Genomic DNA, 16,800 nt, shown 5'->3' with positions numbered 1-16,800 from the left:
CCCCTTTCATCATCTGATAAAATCTATGGACTCCTCAAAATACACAAAACAAATGACTAGGATTGCAAAGGGGCTAATTATCTTGACAGTTTGTTATAAAAATATTTTCAGAGCAAATCTGTGGTACAGTAATACATGTGCTTTTTATTAACATATTAAAATAGCAATGGCAATAGCAAGAGCACTCTCATAATTTTAAAGCAGTGATTAGTAAAAATGATAGTTTCAAATATCTATAGCCACTGAAATGTGATATGAAAATATCTAAGCTTTGCTGATGAATTTACGTACACTGATGATAGTACTGGAGCTTCTTGAATTTTTACATAATAAGAGGAAATGTGAAATTTTAGTTAGAGTTCCATGTAAGTGAAGACTTGAGGGTTTGGGGGGGGTTGGGTTTTGGAGGGGGTGCTTTTTTTTTTTTTTTATTCTTCTCCAAATTCATGGATACCCTGCTCTAGACAAACTGAGATGCAGACAAGATGTTGAAGGCCTGTCCACCTTTCTCTTTAGCCCCTCTTTACTCTTCTGGTTGGCCCTTCTTCCCAAAGCATTTGTTATACAGGAGTTTTGACTATCAGATGTGCTGGCTTATGAGGAATAACCACCATTCATTGTCAGCTACTTTGCACTCATTTTTGGTACATCTATGACAAACCCCTAAGGCATTTTATGAATGAAGCAAGGAAAGCACACAGAGGTCAAGTAACTTGCCCAGGGCAACAAAGTGAAAGAACTGGAGTTTAAACTCAGCTCTTCGTGGCTTAAAGTTTATTCTCATTTCTATCCCACTATACTGCTGCCTCTGGCATGAAGAAATTTTGCATGTTAAATAGAAGTTTCTTAAAACCAAATACAATCATCTCCTGGGTGTTGAGAGCCACAGTTTAGTCGGAATGACGCCTGGCATTTTGCTAGAGGGAATGGTTGAAAGGTGACCCTGCTCCGCTGCCTCGGGCGCCTGCTAGTTTGGAGTTCCCGTTGAGGTCTCACGGGGGTTCCGGGAGAATTGGCACACGGAGCCGGTGGAGGGAGTGTATTCCCGGGAAGTGTGTGTAGAGTGCTGGTAAGAGTTCGGGAATAAAGAGTTGCTGTTTGAACCTACAAGGCTTTGTGACGGCTTGGTTATTTGTGCCCAGCCAGACTGCAGCACCTGGGGGATTGGTTCCTGAACCCTCTGCACATAGTAAACCAAGGATGCTCAAGTCCCTTATATAAGATGGCACAGTATCTGCACAAAACCTATGCACAGCCACCTGTCTGCTTTAAATCATCTCTAAAGTACTTAAAATATGAACACAGTGTAAATAGTTGTTATACTCTATTATTTAGGGAATAATGACAAGGAATGTTCAGTAAAACAATTTTCTTTTTGAATATTCTCCACAACTGGATCTCCAATTTGTGTTTTGTTTTTGCCTCCCCAGCTTCCCTCCTTTTCTTGTTCTCTAAACAGTGTCCCATCTCTGGCCTTTACTCATGGTCCAATGTGCTGGACTTCTCACTGCTTAATAGCCTGGTCACTTACTCTCTGCCTGAGTTCCAGCAAAGGAACTGGAATGGATCCACTGTTTCACAAACTAAGTTTGCAAGTTAAGCGGTGATGTGTTCCCACTGAACTATAGAGAAAAGGAGCCCAAGTTTGCCATGTCTAAACCGTACTCCTCAATGGAAGTGCATGGTGATTGTTTAGTTGAATTAAGACAGCACTGCTCCATGAACTTCCTTTGTATCTCTTCGAAGCATCCAAGGCATTTCTCTGTCAGTAAAGGACACTCGATATTTCTAGCAAGTTGATTTTCCAGACCATAAACCTTCTGGACAGCACTGTATTCACTAATCATGAAAACAATGCACATATTTATTTTTTCCCTCTATCTTTCTCTTCTACCAAGTTTCTTGCTATTTTAAAGCAGAACTAGTAAGTATTGTACCAAATGCAACCACTGGATGAAAGACCTCATCTGGATTTTTTATGAAATTTATCAAATTCAAATTTGTGGTATTCTATTAAATGCATTAGAAGATTTAAAAATGGCAATAGATTACCTATAACATCTTTTATACTAAAACACTATTTTTTAAAAAAAATCAGCACTAATCTCTAAGAGTTCTCCAATCTTCCTTATTAGTATTAATTTTAAGAAGCATTTTTCAACAAATATTTATTAAGCATCTACTATGAGCTCTTTACTATTCTATGTGTAAGGAACAGAGAAGAGATGAATGCATTCACCTAACTAAAATACAACATGATAAGTACTAAGCGGCAATATAAATTTAGCTCTAGGAAGGAACAGAGAAGTAATGTGTCTATGTAGTATTTCATGTTTTTTTAAATTGTTTTCAAACATAGTAGCTCTCAAGTCCACATTTTCTTCCCTATGTGGTACATAGGGCAGGTATTATTACCAAACATTATTGAGGCTGAAAAACTTGCCCAAATTCTGACAGCAAGTCAGGAGGAGACCTAAAGCTGGTGTCCAAACCACAGTACTTATGTGTCTAACTTCATAATCCATTTCTGGTCTGGCAGACTACTTTCCCATGTAGCCAGCATCATTCAATAAAACTGCATCAATATATTCTGAACTCCCACAGTTCCTCTTTTGAGAAGGAGCCCTTTGAGATCTCTCCCCAGAATTCTACATGCAAATATTCTACCAGGTCAGTGACTGGAATAATAAACCATGAATCTCATCCTTGGGGGTTCTACTAATCTGTTGCTATGGAACAAATTATTCTGAAACCCAAAAGTTTGAAACCACAACCATTTTATTAGATTTCATGATTGATGTCTGTTGGGAATCTGGGCTGGGCTCAGCTAGATAATTCATCTATTCCACATGATATTGATGGTGGTCACTATGCTGTATGCAGCTAACAGATGGCTTCAGTCACATGCCTGACAGTTGGTAAGGGAAGGAAGGTGGCTAAATTGAGCCAGGACTGTCAACCCAACCATGTATATAGGACACTTAAACATGACAGTTCTGGAGCAGTTAAACTCCTTAACTGCAATCTTAGGGCTCAAGAGTGACAAAGCAGAAGCTGCAAGGACTTATGACCTAACCTCAGTGATATGGTATAACTTCCATGATACTCTTTGGCCAAAACAAGCCTGCCCAGATTCAAGAGGAAACACAGACCACAACTCTCCATGAGAAAAATCATGTTTTAAAACAGTCATGTATGGGTTTCTTATTATTAACTCGTGATACACCTTCTTCACCAAAGGTGGCCAAAAAGAGTTCCCTCTATTCTGAACCCATCCAATTCCTCTTCTTCTAAAGTCAGCCAAGTTTGCCAACCCTCTTCTGCCTGTTCTGCACATCCTAGAAATGCCCCTATAGTGTTGTTCTGGATGTTCAATTCCTGTATCAGGACCTTACCATACAGGGTTCTCAGTCTTTGCCTATGGCTGTATGAGGTACACACTAAGGGGAAGCTTGTTTGGTGCCAAGAGTAGCCTCTCTCCATTATTGCCATTTTAACATTTTGCAGACCCAGGGGCACTCTACTGCTTCCTCATTGCGTGTTAGTTCTGCACTAATGTCTATCAACTTGAAATTGAGCTCTCAGAGTAGGGTATTGCCCTGTCTGAATATACTGTTTTTGTTTCCAATAGTACACTTGAGACTGAATGGATATGAATATAGGCTTTAGAGTCAGAAAGATCCAGATTATCTAGTCCAAGCTACTTAATATCTCTAAATTTTAGTATCCTAGTCATGAAACAGAGACAAATACATATACTTCATAAAGTTGTTGAGAGAATTAAAGGTGACTATGTAGACAATGCACCTGTCATATTGCATGGCACTTAGAAAATACCCACTAAGTGGTAGAGGTAGTGGGAGCACTTCTAATAGTAATGATGAGGGTCAACTATATCTGATAAAGGACTGTGATGGTATAAATTACTCAGGAAAATGCAAATGGATTTCTACAAGTCCAGTTCTCTCTGTATACAAACATAAACTGAAGTTAAAACGTATATATGCATATGAGTATATACATATCTGAGAAAAGCATTCATATGCAGTGGTTAGGTTCAGCTAATCGCAGAGAACAGAAAATAATGAAAATGTCCCTAGAGCACCATAAAGAAACCCTTCAATATTTAAGTTGGCTGGACTAACTCCAAAGACTGAAAGACACTCTGCCTATCACTAGCGCAGCTTCGAAAATATAGTTCTTGGCTCCAGTAAAAAATCCGCAGTTCAATGAATGTGATCAGCACAAGTACAAAGAGAATAAATCTTAAAGATACTGAACTAAGTTATTTCCCAACACAAGAACACAAGAGATGAGACGGTCTCGATTAGTCGATGCCCAAGCTAGTATTTCATCTGGGACTAGCTGATGTGAAGGTTAATGATGTTGACTCCCTCTTTGAATCTTCTTTGGAGAAAAGCAATATTCTGTTTTGAATTGGCAACACCCTCCCCATAGTTAAGATCTGTCAATATTTCTTCATCTGGGAGATTCTTAAGGCCTAATGTTTTACTGGTCCTGACGGGAAGTAACCTACATCACAATCCACACGCAATTCACTTCACTTACACAGTTTGGCCATTCTAATAAGTAAGAATCCTCTCAACAGAGACTATATTTACTTTCCATTCGTCTACAGCTATGCAGAGAAAAGAGGGTGGAGAATAGGGTTAGGAGAATAGGTTAGAAGCTCTAGAAAAAAAATTTTTTTTCAACAGCAAAGGATTAGAGGAAAGATTGTAAACTCCTAAATTTGATGTAAGTACAGTATAGTAATTTCCTAGGGCTGCTATAAGAAAGTACCGCAGGCTTAGAGATTTATTATCACAGTTATGAAGGCTAGAACTACAAAAGCAAAATGTTGGCAGGATTGGTCCCTGGTAAGGGCTGTGAGAGAGAACCTGCTCCATGTGTCTCTCTTGGCTTCTGGAGGTGCCGCACGTTCCTTAATTTATGATAGCAAAGCTTCCATTTCTGTCTCCATTTTCACCTCCAGTCTTTGACTCCATCTTCACCTGACTGTGTACTCCCCAAGTATTTTTGCAACATCTTCCCTCCATACAGGTCTGTCTCTGTGTCCAAATTTCATTTTAATATAATGTTACTAGTCTTCCATCTTTCCATTTTTTAGTGTCCTTTTCTGCAAGCTATCATTAATACCATTTCACCATCAGTCTCTGTAATTCAAAGCACAAGGAACAGGTTGGGAACTATTATCCTAGGTCTGTTCTGAGACGTCTAGTTTCCAAGTAGGTTCATTAGTTAGGAAAAATTCCCCTGAATCTTCTATTGTTATTTTTTTTTTTAGTACGAGACTTTGGAATAACTTGCTGCTAACTCCTCTAGATCAGATTTTGCTGAGAATAATAGATATGTATAGTAATTATTAAATGGAAATGAATTAGTTGTAAGTAGATTTAAACAAATTTTTCCAAACATTGGAAAACCAAACATATCTTTCTCAGAAGAATGTTTTTTCCTCTCTTCACCTCTGGCCTCCAGCTTCTTTGACCCAATACCATTCAGGAGGGATTTTAAAAAACCTACAGTATTTATGATGTCTGGAGGCCATAAATATTGTCTCTGCCAGGGACTGGGCTTCTGGAAATAAACTTTCAGATTCTCTTAAGTACACTTTATGGAAGAACACTAGGAATCTGAGGCATCCTTTAACAACTGCTCATGTTTTAAGCTCTTGGACCTACTAAAGGACTCAATGGAAATTACTATATTAGAAATGAGAAACAAGAGACTAATTAATAGAAACCATATTTGAAAACAGTTTTGATTAATTATGTAGGATTTTAGGATTGTATTTCACAGCAGAAGCAATAACATGAAAAATAAAGACAACATAAGAAAGACATAGGCTAATCTTTGTAACTACATCTTCCCCCTAGATTGAGTGCTAAGTTGTACATAGTCCAAAGTCAGAAGAGGAAGCATGGTCCATGAAACATGTTAAAAAAGAAAAGAAAAATGGACAGTTGCCATAACTTATAAGTGAGAGTTACAGAATTATAACTAATTTTTACAAATTTAAAAATGAAATGCCAGGATCAAAGGACCATTTAGTTTTTCCTGAGTAATTAAGATTACAGAAAATCAAGTTGTAGAAGGTACATTTGCAACAATGGCAGCCCCAGACTCAAGGTCAATGAGTGGATTCACTGATCTTTCAAAGGAGTTGACAAAGTAAAAGAAATAAAAGAATCATCTCCCCCAAATGTCACCTATTAATTCCACAGATAAGTCATCTAGCTTAATGACCGATTGCTGCTTATGCTGTAGGGTACTGACTTCAGTTATTTTTCTTTCAAATGAAATTGGAGCTTTACCATACATACATTTTATGACATCTGAAAACATTATAGGCCATAACTAGAATAGTTGTGGTGCATAATCTCAAAACTAGGCTAGCCCTATTGTTTCTCCGCTATATGAACCTGGAGCCAGGAAGATTGCTTAGAGCTGACCCTCCTTTGTCCCATATATGGCATTTAGGGTTCAACACACTGATGCAGCTTGAGAGTGCTACCTCTATCCAGATCAACTGTATCTGGCTAGGATTCCCACCAGACAATTGAGAAATGACTGCAATAGGTGTAGATGTGAATCCACGCTCATTCTATCTCTGCCAACATGAAGCACCACACCACCTCTTCATGTTCCCATTTAATATGGATTCGTTGCTGTTCTTTATGCTCCACTGCTCTCTTTCCTCATTTTTAATGGCTTTATGTTTCTGCATTTCTCCCCTTACAACAAAGCTACAAACCAAACGAACACCACATCTTAGCTGGACTAAATACTTAAATACGTTTGTCGCTTCATCTGGCCTCGGTGCACTCTACTGAAAACAGCTTGTGTCGCTGATTTTGAAACATCTTTATGGTCAGTAAAGAGATCAAGCATTACCTCCTGTGATGGTAAGACCAAATAGCCAGTTCCAGTAACATCCCTGGATATGAGTCATAGGTCTGATCAGTTGGTTTATAATAAATCTTCCCCATATATACCTTGATAAAAATAGACATTTCATGATTTTTTTATTTAAAGCTTTTTACCATTACTTTTCATTCATTTTAGTTGTCAAATTTTACAAACTTATAATTGTCCTAATTTACTCTGGATACAGGTGACCTCGTAATCCTTTAAAGAGCTACCTGTAAATATAGTTACTTGGCCCCAATTTTACACACACACACACACACACACAGAGGTCATGCTTGAAATGTCTTTTCTTGTCTTTTTTCATTAAATTGCAAAAGGTTTCATGCAGGTCAGCATAGCCAGTGCCTCCTTACTTTCATTTCTGTAACAATCTTCTTTATTATTAATAACATTGATGACAATAAAAATAGTAATAATGCCTGCATGCCTTCCCAAGAGCACAAAGGTCTTGGCCCTGAGTACCAGCATTCACTAAAATATATAGCATATGCTAGGTATCATTTGTTTTAACTTCTTGAATGTCTTAACCAATTTTTCTTAGCTTACTTTGTAAGTTCCTAACAATTCTCAGTCACTAAAGGCAAGAAAGTAGAAACGAACACGGAAATAATTAAAATTCCCTTCTCTCTTCTTTGTCCTTTTAATAGAACAGCCTTACATTTTCAGTCTTTCTTTTTTTTTTTTTTTTTTTTTGTTTGTTTCAATTTTTTTTTAATTTTTTATTGTTGGCTGTTCAAAACATTACATAGTTCTTGATATATCATATTTCACAATTTGATTCAAGTGGGTTATGAGCTCCCACTTTTACCCCATATACAGATTGCAAAATCACATCAGTTACACATCCATTGATTTACATATTGCCATACTAGTGTCTGTTGTATTCTGCATTTTCAGTCTTTCAAGCCTTGCATCTACACCACACATCCATTAATATCAGATAGACACTAAAGAAACATTTTAGCTTTCTTACCAAGAAAAAAATGAAGATCAGAATATATTTTTTTTAAAGAGAGAGAGAGAATTTTTAATATTTATTTTTTAGTTTTCAGCGAACACAACATCTTTGTTTGTATGTGGTGCTGAGGATTGAACCTGGGCCGCACGCATGCCAGGCAAGCGGCTACCGCTTGAGCCACATCCCCAGCCCAAGATCAGAATATATGAAGAACTTTCTTCCTAACCATGGAGGTACCTAGTTAGCCATGACTCATCTAGAAGTGAGCTATGTCTCTAAGGAAAAGATGAACTTCAGGACCACAACCTGGTCTTTTTTCACTGAGAATAATTAAAGCTTTCTTTTCCTGTACTAAATCAGCCTTTTGAAAATATGACATATTCTGAGTCATCTGGTAGAGCCTTCACTATCAATAAAATAGGTTTTGATTTGTTGATTTCTCTCTCAGCACCATACTTTCTGATCCAGAGGTAGCCATAAGGTGAACGGGTCAAGAGGTTGTTTAGCTCAAGTCCTTCTGAAACACAGAAATTTTTTTTTAAAAATTTAAACTTCCTTTTAACCTAGGTTTGATTTTTATTCATTTCAATTTACTAAATATTTACGGTACTCCCATAATCCTAGACAAAGTTCACTTAAAAACATGAGGCAAAGCCTAAGTTCTAAGCTTCACTGGGGAGTATAACCCCATATCAGTGTGAGTGGTGGAAAAGAAAACTGTTGCAAGGTACTGTGTTACCAATTTAGCCAAAAGACATGGTCACCTGGGATAGCCCGTACAGAAATCCTTCTTGTAGAATAGCCCATCAGAGGACAGAATAAAGAAACTACCTACCAGCTACCTCCCATGTAATATGTCCTGGAGCCACAGTTAGTTGTCATGTTGGCATTTAGAGTGGAAGAGGAACAGAACTCTAGAGAGATAGGCAAAGGCCAGAGAATCTAAGGTGTCACACCTGAAGTGCTGGATAGAATTATCATGTCCCCTACAGTCATGTATAAACTAATTAGTACAAATTAAAATTTTTAAAAAATTGTCATGTCCAACAAACTATCTTATATACTACTTCCTCATCAAATATGACTATCAAAATGATAATTTACATATGATTAAATGTGTTCTATCTATATTTGCAAATCACAACTAAGAAAACATCTTCTGATCACTAATTTTTTTGAAGACATGTAATAGTAGATGGTTTTTTAAGAGATTATTTTCATCTATGAATTTCATCTAATTTTCAAAACAATAACCACTAATCAAAGAAGAAACAATTTGATCTCCTCCTGGAGAACTTTTTCTTGCTGAAGCCCCTCAAGACTATCAGAATTAAATAAATATTAAACAACATCTTATAAGGGCACACTGAAAACCATGCAGGCTGTCATGGTGGCCACCTGACAGGAAGGTACTTAGGAGTGACTTCCCCAACAGAGGGCTCAGAGTAGCATGTCCAGTGTGGAGGGAGGAGAAAGGAGAAACTTAGGAAGAATAAATCTCTCCCTTCATTACTATGTAAATAAATTATTTGTATGCAAATAACATGAGCAGTACTGCAACTGTAGTCATAAAATTTACAAAGAAATTTTTTAAAAACTTCTGCCTTAAGAAAGCTTTTTTATTATTTTACCAAATTTTCCACTGAATTATTATGCCAAAATAACTCTGCATCTGATGTAATCTGAGCCATCTGGCGTATTTTGGACATATTTTCATTGTAATTACAACACTTCAGCTCAGTTTAATTTCTTTCTGTTCAGGGGGTGTCTAAAGATCTTTAAGGACAGACGATTCTACCATGCATAAGTGTTTTGACAAATTTGGGAATTCGTTTTGTCTCATAATGTCTGATATTAAAGCAGTCAGTTATTTGAAAGTCAGCGAACACAACCTATTGCATTACACACCAAGCCTTACATACCAGGAATTATCATTTCCAGATGATTATAATGTTAATCCCTTGTTTTCAGTTTGTCCAAAATTCCTAAAAGAACAACAACAACAAAAAAAAAAAAAACAGAAACAAAAACAAAACCCTCTTTTCTCTACATTTAACCATTCTCTATGAGGACAAGAAGAATATAGAGTGTGTTCAGGCCCCCCAGAATAGTACCAAAAGACCCTATCTTGTTATAGGATTTGTCCACACAAATGATGTCTTAACCCTGTACTAATTTGGAGGGGCTGCCATAATAAAGTGACACAGACTAGGTAGCTTCAGCAATAGTAGTCTACTATCTGTAGTTCTCAAGACTGGAAGTCCAAAAGCAAGGCACCAATGGCTAAGTTCCTTTCTGACTTGTCTAGAGGAAGGGTCTGCTCCAGGCCACTCTCTTTGGCTTGAAGATGCCCATCTTCACATTCATGTGGCATTCCCCTTGGATAAATGTCTCTGTGTTCAAACTTCCCCTTTTTGTGTTTTATATCTGTCATATTGAATTAGAATCCACCCTAACGATTTCATTTTAACTCAATTACTTCAGGAAAGACCCTATCTACAAATTAGTTCACATTCTGAGGCACTTAGGAATAGGACTTTAACTAGATATAAATGGGGAGAGGCGGTACAATGCAACCCATACTACTCCCTAAAACTCATGTATTTTGTTAACATATTGTGCCATAGGTGGGTTCCTTTGGGGTAATGGTAGACATTTGAAATGTAGGGTCCAATATTGCACTGCCTGGGTTCAAACTTCAGATCTGCCCCTGACTGGCTATGAGAGCTCAAATAAGTCACTCAGCCTCTCTAAATTCCATTTTTTTCCTCTGTAAAACGGGAATAACAGTAGTTCCTACCCCATAGGGTCGCTGTGAGGACTAAAAAGCCAATCCATGCAAAATACTGAGCCAAGTGTCTGGCACAGAGTAAGCATTCCTAGAATGTTAGTTATTATTCATATGAATTATTATTAATCCAATATGACTGATCTAAACTAAAAAGTAAAGCTTTCAAACACAGTGGTTGGAGAAAACACCTTACCTTTCCTCTCCAACCATCTTATAGCTCCTATGCATAAAGCTTCCTTTAAGATGAACATGGGGGCTAGGGTGTAGCTCAGTGGTCGAGCACTTGTCTAGCATGCACAAGACCCTGGATTTGATCCTCAGCACCACACACCAAAAAAATTAACATGAATTCCTAAGCTGTCAGGAGTGGCTTGACCCTGAATCACAATGATTGATCCCTGATCCCCATTTTACTCTACCTTTTAATGCCACTAGATTCTTAAGAGGCATAGCTAAGGTCAGTATGGACCAAATGTCATACTTTGTGTAAGGATCCCCTATTCTGTGACATGCACACACAGCTTCCTTCTCACAAAATCTGCTTTTGCATATCATAGAAAGTCAGAAATGTATTCCACATTTCCCACTTTTTTAAGCAGTTCATATTTTCTCTTTTATTCAGCCAAAATTAGGTTACCATTTTGGTAGGGGGGCTGTTGTTGAATTTTTTTTCCCTAAACTTTCCCTTACAAATTCATTGATATTCATGAAGGAGCTTACATATTAAATTTACATAAGCATGGGATAAGAGGAACTCTGCTCCCAAGATTCTAGTCTTATGTTAGGAGACTCCTAGACTTTCTATAAATACCTGTTTTTCATTGTTTTGTTTTCATGTTTGCTTTTTCTCCAACCTTCTCATGAGGCCAGGAACAAAAACAGATTTATGCTGTGGGAAGGGACTCTGACAACACCAAGAAGCCCCCTCTAATGGTGCATCTCAGAAAAGGGTGACCAGTTCTCAGCCTGACCTGCACAGATGTTTCCTGGAAGAAAGTCTGAAAGTTCATTAAAGTATCCAAGAGCTACATTATAACTTATTTTTTTATGGGCCCCTTCCTTCATTAAAATGAAAATAAAACTAAAGCTTTCAACTACCTTGGTATAAAGATTAAGATAATAATGTTATATATTAAAACACTTTCTTTGACCTAAAAGTTTACTTTTATCTGATTTTAAGAGAAATTAAGGCCTGGAATCGTGGTGCACCTGTAATCCCAGCAGCTCGGTAGGCTGAGGCAGGAGGATTGCAAGTTCAAAACCAGCCTCAGCAAAAGTAAGGAGGCCCTAAGCAACTCAGTGAGATCCTGTATCTAAATAAAATACAAAATAGGGTTGGGAATGTGGTTCAGTGATTGAGTGCCCTGAGTTCAAACCCCAGCACCCTCCAAATAAAAGAGAAAGAGAGAGGGGGGGGGGAGAGAGAGACAGAGAGAGAGAGAGAGAGAGAGAGAGAGAGAGAGAGAGAATTCCAGGGTTGGGAATGTAGATCATTGGTAAACCACTTGAACCCACAAGGCCCTGGGTTCAATCCCCAGCATCACAAAAGAAAAAAAATCATGGGCCTCAAGAATTATAAGCCTGAGGCACTGTGTCTACTATGCATTATAGATATTGACCCTGAAGCAAATGAAATAATGTACAGTATTTGATATAATGCAAACTTTCTTAGACTCCTAAGATTCCTAGTTGCCAATAACCATGACCAACTAATTACAAGGCTAAAAGACACAGTTGACTTTTATAACCCTCTGTTACTGGCCACAATCTAAATTCCTATGAGACAGAAGAAGAAGAAGAAGGAGAAGGAGAAGGAGAAGGAGAAGGAGAAGGAGAAGGAGAAGGAGAAGGAGAAGAAGAAGAAACAGGCCTATCATGGCCCAAGATTTTTGCATATAGTTAGAGCAAGAATGACACAAACTCTTAACATATATCCATTACATAATGCATATCACATATTAAAGCCATCATTTTGCTCTCTCTGAAACTCATTTTACATGTATAAACATATAACAGAGTATTTGCTGATTTTTAAAGTGTTCCTTTCACAAATCAAAATCACTGATAAAGGAACAAAGGAAATTCATATTTACTGAAAGCACACAAATATTGGGCACTGTCCTGAGTGCCTCTGTATGTATATATGTGTGTGTATATATATAAATATAATTTATATATATACACACACATATATACATACATACATACCAGGGAGACCAAGATTATTACTTCCACTTTTATATATAAGGGAACTGAAGCTAAAAAAGGTTGAGCATCTTGTCTAAGATAACATAATTCATAATGGTGGAACTAGAATTCAAATGTAGGTCCTTTTGATTTCAAAGTCAATGCTTTTCCTACTACATCAAATAGACCAATAATACAGAATTGTCCTATTCAATAATTTTAGATAAAAAGATTTGTAGTGACTTTTTTTAAAAAAAAGGCTAGTTATCAGGCAAAGTCATACATATTTAATATAATCATAAACTTGCTGAACTAGAAGCTATATTAGAAGATATTCCTACTTCAACTCTTTCATGTTCTAGAAGAAATCACAAAAGAGTTTGGTAACATTCCCAAGATCACATAGAGAACACAGTACCCATGACTATTGCCTCTTGTTAAAACAAAAAAGGAAAAAATAGCTATATGTATAAAACTTTTTAAGAAAGGTACAGGAGAGAGGAATAGAGACTTATTCTGACCCACTTTTCATGGTTCAGACTGCTTCTAAATACCTACATCATATGCCCAAAAAGAAGACAAAGAACAGTTAGTGAAGAGTCCTGGTGGTAGTAGGCTGGGTGAGAGGAGCCACCCTAAAAGAGATGCGTACTTCAGGTACAATAGATTATAAAAATTGGAAAGAACAAAACGTCAAAGACTTCAATCCTCCAGCTAAAGAATGTACAGGTTTTTGTGACCCAGCCACATCCACAGCCACACCCAGTTCCATTCACAATAGCTAAACTATGGAACCAACTTAGATGCTCTTCAATAGATGAATGGAGAAAGAAAATGTGGTACATATACCACATTTACATATTTACATATTCCACATATACACAATGGAATATTACTCAGACTTAAAGAAAAATGATAGGACATTATCAAGCAAGGGAAAAAAACAATATACAGAATGGGAAAAAACATTTATAAATTTGATAAGGGCCTAATGTCCAGAATATATGAAGAACTACAACTCAACAAAAAGTGGGTAAAGTAATTAAATAGACCTTTCAAGATATATAAATGGTGAAGAAGAACAGGAAAAGATAATGAACATCAACACTCAAAAGGGAAATGAAATCAAAACCACAATGAGGTACCACTTCACACCTACTAGAATAGCTATAATTGTTAAAAGTTGAAAATCACAAGGATTGGCAAGTATGTGTAGAAATTATACCTTCATATGTTGCTGGTAGAAATGTAAAATGGTACAGCTGCTATGGAAATTTTGGCAGAACAATTTCCTCAAAAAACTACACAGAGAATTGTCATGATCCAGCAATTCCACTCCTACTTATGTACACAAAGGAACTGAAAGCAGGAACTCAAACAGATATTTGTATATCAATGTTAACAGAGGCATTATTCACAATAGCCAAAAGGCGGAAACAATCCAAAGGTCAATCAACAGATGACTAGATAAACAAATTGTGGTATGTTTGTTTGTGTGTGTGTGTGTGTGTGTGTGTAATAATATTATTCAGTCATAAGAAGGAATGAATTTTGAATTTCTGATACATGCTACCACATGCAAGAAAACATTATACTAAATGAAATAAGTCAGGCAAAAAGGAAAATATTACATGATTCCACTTATTTGAAATAGCTAGAATAAGCAAATTTATAAAGACAGAAAGTAGATGGATGAGAGTTTACTGGAGGATTGGAAGGAATGGGGAAAGCAGAGCTACTGCTTGGTGGTTTCAGAGTTTCTGTTTGGGAAACAGATATGAAAATTGCCCAATATTGTAAATGCAATGAATGCAACTGAATTGTACACTTTAAAATGGTTAAAATGGAAAGTTTTATAAAATTAATAATGTAATATATGGAAAATATTAATTGCACTGTATGCTTTAAATGGGTGAATTATACAGTATATGATTTATATGTCAATAAATCTGTTTTTTAAACATTGAAAGGAAGATGCATTAATTAAGGTTCAAATTGGGAGTTCCTGGCCCATAAGTACTTGTCTGCCTGTACCAGTCCAGGGTTTGTAACTCCCTCTATCTCATAGCTCTGCCATACCTCAGCTGAGCCTAGCACCACCTTATGGACCATATTCAGCTGACATGAGGGGAAAAAGCATCAAAGGGATCCATCCACCTCCTAAAAGGCTTATCTTGGAAATGATCACACACATGGCCACAGTAAGCTATAAGGAAGGCTGGAAAATGCAGTCTTTTAAAAAAACAGTTAAAACAGACAAAAAAGCAAAAGAAAGCAGAGTGAGAATAGGGTTGAGGCAATATTTGAAAAGATAATGGCTAAGAATTTTCTATAACTAATAAAAGACAACAACCCATACATTAAGTATCCTATAAACCCCAAATAAAAATAAATAAATAAAAAGAAATCCACACCTAGATGCATTATAGTGAAATCACAGAACGTGAATACAAAGAGACATTAAAAACAGCCTGAGAAGCCAGGCGTGATGGTGTACACCTGTAAAACCAGCGGTTCAGGAGGCTGAGACAGGAGGATCACGAGTTCAAAGCCAGCCTCAGCAAAAGTGAGGTGCTAAGCAACTCACTGAGACCCTGTCTCTAAATAAAATACAAAATAGGGTGGGGTGGGGGATGTGGCTCAGTGATCAAGTGCCCTGAGTTGTTCAATCCCTGATAACAAAAAGAAAAAAAAAAGCCTGAGAAAAAATATAGATTACCTTAGACAGACTTGACATCTGACTTCAATGATAACAAAAAAATCAAGAGGAGAGTAGAATAACATACGCTAAGAAAAAATAATTATCAACTTAGAAATCTATATAGAGCAAAACTCATACTTTTTAAGCATGAGAACAAATTAAGATATTTTTCAGACAAATAAAAACTGAGCATGTTTGCCATCAGGGTTCCCTCAGGAAAGGTATTTATAAAATATGTACTTTGGAGAGAAAGAGAATAATCCTAAAGGGAGTTCAGATTTGCAAGAGCATAGAGAATAAAATACGATAAATACTGACAAATCTTGACTATGCAAAACAAAAATATCATGTGGGGTTAAAAAAAAAGAACTAAAATATAAGACACGAGTATGAGTATTTAAAGGGGTAATTGAAGTATCCTAGGTCCCTTGTATTCTTCAGGAGACCAAAAAGTGATTAATGAGTTAAGTATGCAAGTTAAAAATGTCTAAAGTAGCCACAGAAATACAAAAATAAATGTTAGAGCTTCCAAGCTAATAGGAAAAATATTATCAATTCAGAAGAGGGAAAGGAAAAAAAAACAAGCAACACAGAAAAAATGAGAAAAATGTAATCAAACAACAATATGTCTACAATCACAATAAATAAGTTAAAAGACAAAAACATCAAGCTGAGTTATTTTCTTAAGTCCTGTTTTATGCTATTTACAGGAGACATGTCTAAAGCTTAAGATTGCAGGAAGATTGAGGGCATACAATAAAAAGGTGTAAGAGAATATACTAGGCAAGATCAGGTTGAGCGTCCCTTGCCCAAACGCTTGGAATTAGAAGTGTTTCCTATTTCCCATTTTGTATAGTTGCTATAGATGTAAGTATCCCTAATCTGAAAATCATATCTGAAATGCTCCAAAATTTGAAACTTTTTGAGTGTTGTGTTGGTATTCAAAAAGTTTCAGATTTGGGGGTGAGGAAACAGTTGTGATAAAGTGCAAGGCCCTGCATTCAATCCCTAGCAAGCACCCCCCAAAAAATAAAAAGTTTCATATTTTGGAGCATTCTAGACATTCAGAATAAAGATGTTCAACCTGTACCAAACAAAAGAAATCTGGTTTAATCAGCTCCAATAGACAAATATATTTATAGACAAATAAAAGATTATTAGATACACAGAAAATCATTACATAATGATTAAAATGCAATTCACTTGGAA

The sequence above is a fragment of the Marmota flaviventris genome, chromosome 11 (genome assembly GCF_047511675.1).
Source record: "Marmota flaviventris isolate mMarFla1 chromosome 11, mMarFla1.hap1, whole genome shotgun sequence".
NCBI lineage: Eukaryota > Metazoa > Chordata > Mammalia > Rodentia > Sciuridae > Marmota > Marmota flaviventris.
The sequence above is the reverse complement of the archived record's forward strand: the minus strand, read 5'-3'. Positions refer to the sequence as shown.